Below are 7,245 nucleotides of genomic sequence, written 5' to 3' on the forward strand. Positions count from 1 at the left end.
CCTGTCTCTGGGGTTTGTGTTGGGCCTCCCAGGGGCAGCGTCCTCTCCACCACCCCTGAGCTGGTCGCCTGGCCCAGCCGCGCGGCCACAGCGCCTGCAGAACGGAGCTCCAGGACGCCTGGCGCGGGGCGGGCGGAACTGGGGCCCAGGGAGGCAGCGCGCCGCCCGCCCCTCCCGACCCCGCGCGCCGCCCGCCCCTCCCGTCCCCGCGCGCCGCCCGCCCCTCCCGACCCCGCGCGCCGCCCGCCCCTCCCGTCCCCGCGCGCCGCCCGCCCCTCCCGTCCCCGCGCGCCGCCCGCCCCTCCCGTCCCCGCGCGCCGCCCGCCCCTCCCGTCCCCGCGCGCCGCCCGCCCCTCCCGTCCCCGCGCGCCGCCCTGGCCTCCCCGCGGCGGGTGCAGCGTCTCCCCCGCGGAGCCGGCCTGCGCCTCGTTCCCGCCGCTCCAGCACTGCCCCGCGCTCCCGCCGCCGATTCCAGCCCATATTCCAGCTCTCAGGATCCCGGTTTCGGGCGGCCCCGATCCCGCTAGTGTTCAGGACAAGTTCCCGCGTTGAGGCGAAACCATGGAGAGATGATAGAAAAGGAACGATGCTTTTCCGCCGCGGTTCCCGCGCCTGGCCCAGGGGGGGCGGCCGAGACTGCCGCGAGGAGCGGGGTCGGGAGGGAGCCGCGCCCGAGGCGGTGGCGCAGCCCGGTGACAGGCCCCCTTCGCCGAGCTCTTCGGACCGCAGCGTCCCCGGCGAGGTGGGGCGCAGCGCGGAGCGCGGGCCGGGCGTCACTGCACGCGGGTCGCAGGGCCCGTCTCCTCGCTCGGGGACAGGCACCCGCTCCCTGTCATGGCCCAGACCCGGAAAGGCACGACGCTCTGCTGGCTAACGGGAGACGGATCGCCCCGAACTGGAGGCGTTCGTGAGCCGCACGTCGAAAACAGCCCCGGAGCCTCCTTCGAGAGCCGCTGACACACCCGTCGGGAGCGGCCCGGAGCCCCCGTCGGAGGAAGCTGCCCAGGGACAGCGAGGGACACCAGCCCCTGCTGAGGACCGGCGGGCGGACCAGCTTGACTTCCAGGCGCCTGTGGGAAGCCCGGCCCCACAAAGGGCGCTGGCCTTGCTTTGTGGCTTTCTGGCGGACCGTGACGGGAAGAGGATTTTGTCAGGCCCCAGCGAACGCTGTTCTGCTCTGGAGGCGGCCCGGTGGGAACCCAGGATCCGGAAACGGAGCAACGTGGTCAGTGCCCCTTACGTTCCGTGAGCGGCCCGCTGGGAGAGACCACGGGGACGTGGCGCAGTGGGGACGCCCCCGCCGAGCAGCTCCGAGCTGCCGCCCGCGTGCTCTCCGTGCTCCGCCGCTTCTGCCCCCCACGTCGGCTGCCTTGGCCCCAGAAGCGGCTGTGTCGCCGCCGTGGAGCACTTCAAGACACTTTAAGACACCCCGGGGCAAGGATAAAAGGGGGAGACGGAAGAAGAAATTGCGTCTCGGGTATTCGCGCCTGGGTGCCCACTGCATCCGGAATCACGCCGTGGGCCTACGCAGCGCGCCGCCAGGGGCAGAAGAGAAGAGCTCCTGCCCTCCGCCCTGCTGGCTGGGTCACTCTGTCACCAGCTCTCATTGCCCTGGGCGTTTCTGAAGTCAGGCTCCCGCGCTTCTCGCCGGTTGATCTTTGAGCTTTAGCAAGACAGAGAAAAGCCAAGTGAACATTCCGTCCGGATTCTTTCCGACCACGTTGTCACGTTCCACACCTCTTTCTGCCAAGATCACATAAACGCTCTCCCAAGCCCACGTGCCCCCTTGAAAACGTCCACTTTGTCACAAGGGACGTCTTTGTGGCCCTGGAAAGCAGTAGTAAAATGTACTGTAATGCGTGTCACAGGAAAGGATTCTAAAAGTTATGCAGGGCAGCAGTATAGAATCTATGCCAGTACAGAGCGCTGGGAAAAGTCCGCTGCTAGTTCTACGTGTTGCTAATGGTAGAGATTATTGATTTTTAAAGGTAAAAAATGTGCGTGGGAGCCACAGGTGTTTTGGCTTGAACCATAAGCTTGTTGCTGTGATGTGGGAAGTGAATTGCTTGCTACAAAATCGCCAGTTCACAGAGGAATAGAAGTTCTTTATCACAGCCAGACTTTGCTTAGAATGCCACAATAATACAGTTCAATACCCAAAGTTGTCAATCCAAGTTCACATTCTTCTGGCCTGCCACGGTACTATGGGATGGAATCAGCAAACCTCAGCCAAAATGTTTTCATCTTAGACATTTTTACCTTGTCCTTGCTCAATTAAAGATTTCTTGGATCGATTAATCTAAAATAGAGGTTGGTAAACTTTTTCTGTAAAGGGCCTGACTGTAAAAATTTCAGACTGTGTGGACCAAAAGGCCACATACGGTCTCTGTCACAACTACCAGACTCTGTTCCTGAAACACGAAAGCAACCACAGACAGTACATAAAGAATAAGTATGGCTGTTTTCACAGGCGGGGCAAAGCAGGTGGTGGCCAGATTTGGCCCCTAGCCTGTATTTTTGCTGATCCCCAATCTAAAAAATAGGCTATACCACAATTAAACTTCCAGCGCTTTGAGAACCAGTTGAATACTGGGAATTATTCAGTGGTTCCTCCAGTAACTTCTGCTAGATACACATAATTTGCTCTGTATCTGACACTGGAATAAAATTTGAGGGGAAATAAACATGGAATCAGAATGAATCCGAAAACTGATTAGAAAAACACTCGATGTTCATGATGATCGTGCTACAAGATAGTTTTAAGTATGTTCTAAATATTTGTCTGCTGTAGCCTGTTTGCTGTATATGCTGAAATTTTTGTATGGCATTTAGTATTTTTATAGTTTAGGAAAATATTTTCTAGACCAGTTTTAGATGTGCTCTTATGCCTATAGTAATATTCAAATTACTGTACTTGCTTGGTGATTAGAAGGAGGCCAAAAGATGAATTCAGGCACTTTCTTCCAATAAAACTAGCTGTGGCCCATTCCCTTTGACAAGCAGTAGAATTGGATCAACTTTTAAACCGTTTTTTATCAGTTTCAAATGGTAAATCCTGACTGCTTTTTAAATATATTTTTGGAAGAACTTTGTTATTAGTTTAAAAATCTTTATAAGGTGTTTTATATATTAGAAGCAATAATAATTAAATCTGATTTCTGAACTAATGGTGCTAATTCTATTCAAAGAAATGTAAAGTGCAAGTGAGAAGAAAAGACATAAAATCTTGGTTGGATGGAACCACGTGGCATTTATGAAATCAACACAATCAAAACAAGTTATAGGTAACTTGCAGAAGTCTTGCAGAAGCTTTTCTTCTCTCTCACACAAGCTTTTCCTTTTTGGACAGCTAAGTATTTTAATATTCATTAGTAAATTATGAATTCTTTAATACTTGGAGATATTTTAAATGACTATCTCATTCAGTTGCTAATATGAAAAGGAACATAAGCACTTTAAATCTTTCCTTAATGGTTGATTTGCATATATAGTTATTTCTCTTTGTGTCTTAGATATCTTGTATGCTGATTGTCTAATCAGTACAATTGTCTAAAGATACTTTTTTTTTTTTGAGCCGGAGTTTCGCTCTTGTTACCCAGGCTGGAGTGCAATGGCGCGATCTCGGCTCACCGCAACCTCCGCCTCCTGGGTTCAGGCAATTCTCCTGCCTCAGCCTCCTGAGTAGCTGGGATGACAGGCACGCGCCACCATGCCCGGCTGATTTTTTGTATTTTCAGTAGAGACGGGGTTTCACCATGTTGACCAGGATGGTCTCGATCTCTTGACCTCGTGATCCACCTGCCTTGGCCTCCCAAAGTGCTGGGATTACAGGCGTGAGCCACCGCGCCCGGCCTTTAGAAATACATATTTTCTGAGAGAACTTGTAGTAAGAGGGAGCACTGCTCTTCAGGAGAGTAGGTCCAGTTTCCTCCTTTCAAGGTGAAAAGATACTTTGTGGTGAGGTCAACCTGTATTTACATCCCATCCCTGTCTTTTAAAAACTACCCCTTTGGGCTGGGCATGGTGGCCCATGACTGTTGCAAAAGGCAACAAAATCCCCGCACTTTGGAAGGCCAAAGTGGGTGTATTACCTGAGGTCAGGAGTTCAAGCCCAGCCTGGCCAACATGTTGAAACCCCGTCTCTACTAAAAACACAAAAATTAACAGGGCATGGTGGCAGATACCTGTAGTCCCAGCTACTTGGGAGGCTGAGGCCAGAGAATCACTTGAACCTGGGAAGCAGAGATTTCAGTGAGTCGAGATCATGCCATTACTCTCTAGCCTGGGTGACAGAGTGAAACTCCATTTCAAAAAATAAAATAAAAATTGGCCGGGTGCAGTGGCTCACGTCTGTAATCCTAGCACTTTGGGAGGCTGAGGTGGGTGGATCACCTGAGATCAGGAGTTTGAGACCAGCCTGGCCAACATGGTGAAACCCCATCTCTACTAAAAATACAAGACTTAGCCAGGCATCGTGGCAGGCACCTGTAGTCACTGCTACTCGGGAGGCTGAGGCAGGTGAATCACCTGAACCTGGGAAGCAGAGGTTGCACTGAGCCAAGATCGCACCATTGCACTCCAGCCTGGGCAACAGAGTGAGACTCAGTCTCAAACTACCCCCGTTGACAGGTAAATCTGAAGTCTCTAGGCTTACTTACTTTATCGCAACTATAAAATAGAATAACAGTACATCTGAGAGATATAAGGATTAAATGTGAATGGATGTGTAAAGAAAGAACCCAGTGGATGACTACACAGATAATTGGCTGGAAAAAGACGTCCATTTTCCTTTCAGAAGGGAAATGTTTCCCAAAACTAATATTAAATTTTTGGTTAGTGCAGCTCTATGTGTGATTAGCTTAATCTCTTGGCATGCCAGGAGCTATTTTTTTCTTTCAATTATTTCATATTTTATTACATATATACTTGAATACCACTTCTTTCCATATTTTTATTGGTTCTATCCACACGCATTTTAAATCCTCTAAAAGTAAAACTTTCTTCTTAAAAAATTTTTTTTCTTAGTGCTTGCTGGTTTAAAGGTGCTCAATGTATCAATAGAAATACAGCACTTAATATCTGCCCATAAAAGTTTCAGCTGCAATACAGGTGTGCCAGAAAAATTCTTCAGTGGCCAGAAGGATACTTAATTTCCTTCTCTTTGTTTTATTTTCCACCTCCTTAAATATTTGCTTTGGCAGGTTTTGCTACTGATTTTGCCCATTCTCAACTCTTATCACCAGCCTAGTGTTATCACTCCGCACTGATTGGATAGTGTAAAGGGTGACTTTCAAGTTTTCAGTTCAAACCACTGAATAATGAATGGTATAATTTTCTGCATCAGGGGACATGGTTGAAGAACTGGTTTAAAGTGACATGAAGAACTAGTTTAGGAGATGCTGAGTCATATATAGTTGTGGAATACCCAATTTGAAAGATCTAGTAGGCTGTTGTATATGTGGGTCTGCACATCAGACTCTGAATTTTGGCATCCAAGTGAGAGCTCATAAGGCCTAATTGGGCTGCAAACAGATCCAGCACAAAGGAGGAAATTGCATTGATATTATCAGTCAGAATACTAATTCAGTCAAAAAGGTCATTGGTGGCCAGCTGTGTACATGTCAGTAAGTCATTTAACTTTTAGAAACATTGATTATCTTATTTCTCTGATTATACATAGGGCTATGTATATATGCAGATTCCACATACTGTTAACACTGAATCCTAGGTTTGCTAAAATCGTATGTTAAGCTATCAAATAAGAAACTGTTATTGAGGCAATGACTCACCCTCTCCTGAACTTGTAAATACCATTCATGGTTTCTGGCCAACATTGTTAGACTAATTCTGAATTATTTGATGAAGTAAATTTTTTTTTTCCTGTTTCCTGCATGTTCTGCTCACCCACATAATAACTTTCTGATTTTAATATCTGGAGATATTGTTTTGTAAGACTTTTTATTATTAACAATGATTGAGTTTGTAAGGTATGGGATTCATGGTAAAAACGTAACTCTGGTATTGAGGATGGGTGCTACTGATAAAAGAACTACAACCAGCCAACCTTTCATATGTATTAAGTGTTGTGTTAAGTATGGAAGATGTTTGGAAAGGAAATGGCTCATTTTCTTAATGAGCTTACTTTCTAGTAAAAAATTCACAATGAGTATGAAATGAACACACTTATGTAGCTCTCATTTAATCCCCTTCCATTACCTATGAGGTTTTGAATTAGTGAATATATAACTGCAAAAATGACTGTGATGATTATATTGTTTTTAGGCACATCATGACCTGGCATATCAACTTTTGCAACAAAGTGGCTATTGCAATTCCAGGAATCTTCCTTGAAACTATCTGCCAGAATATCTTTGTATCTGTGTTTGGCTTGGATATGACCTGTGCATAGATGCTCAGGATGTATCAGGTATGTTCTTCTTATAGTGTTTTCTAGGATCGTTAGTCCAGCACTGTATTCTATTTTACATCCCGTATTAATCAAATGTAAAGATGAATTTCTGGCTGGGCATGGTGGCTTACACCTGTAGTTCCACCACTTTGGGAGGCCAAGGTGGATGGATCACTTGAGGCCAGGAGTTCGAGACCAGCCTGGCAAACATGGCAAAACACCATCTCTACTAAAAATACAAAATTAGTCAGGTGTGGTGTCACATGCCTGTAGTCCCAGTTACTCGGGAGGCTGAGGCACGAGAATCACTTGAACCTGGGAGGTGGAGGTTGCAGTGAGCTAAGATTGCCCCACTGCACTCTAGCCTGAGTGAGAGAGCAAGACTCTGTATCAAAAAGAAAGATAAATTTCCAACATTAGAGAGAACCAACACCATATACGACATAAGTTTATGAAGGAATAATAATTGTGTTTAAATGTATTTGTAAAGTGTATTATTGTGGCTTTGCAACTGTTTTATGTCACTTTTTTGTATGGACTTTCATTAAAATTTACTAACCTCTTGTTTGAGTCTCAGTTAAAGTTGCGGGGAACGAAGCTGTCTTTGTAAAGTATAGTGGAGAGAATTATTGAATGTTTGGGAAAATTAACCGTGTTCTGAATAACTGAAAACTGTGCCGAAGTGTTACTTAAGAAGTAAACCCAAGGTATCTATGAATCATTAACTGAGGGAAGGATAGAAACAGGCATTTTGCACTAAGTTTCTGAAGCATTTGGAGAACAGAGACTAGCCTAGTCCTTTGTATTTCCTGAGCAATGTATTCCTGAAATAAAAT

At 47.1% G+C, this 7,245-nt stretch overlaps 1 long non-coding RNA gene across 1 annotated transcript; it reads left to right on the top strand.

Annotated features, from left to right (window-relative positions):
• Window positions 1-374: 374 nt before the first annotated feature.
• LOC141582433 (uncharacterized) lies at window positions 375-6,972 on the top strand. The gene is made up of 2 exons (XR_012515273.1): window positions 375-2,763; window positions 6,283-6,972. It is a non-coding gene; the product is annotated as an uncharacterized LOC141582433 (long non-coding RNA).
• The last annotated feature ends 273 nt before the right edge of the window (window positions 6,973-7,245 follow it).

The sequence above is a fragment of the Saimiri boliviensis genome, chromosome 20, assembly GCF_048565385.1.
Source record: "Saimiri boliviensis isolate mSaiBol1 chromosome 20, mSaiBol1.pri, whole genome shotgun sequence".
Lineage (NCBI taxonomy): Eukaryota > Metazoa > Chordata > Mammalia > Primates > Cebidae > Saimiri > Saimiri boliviensis.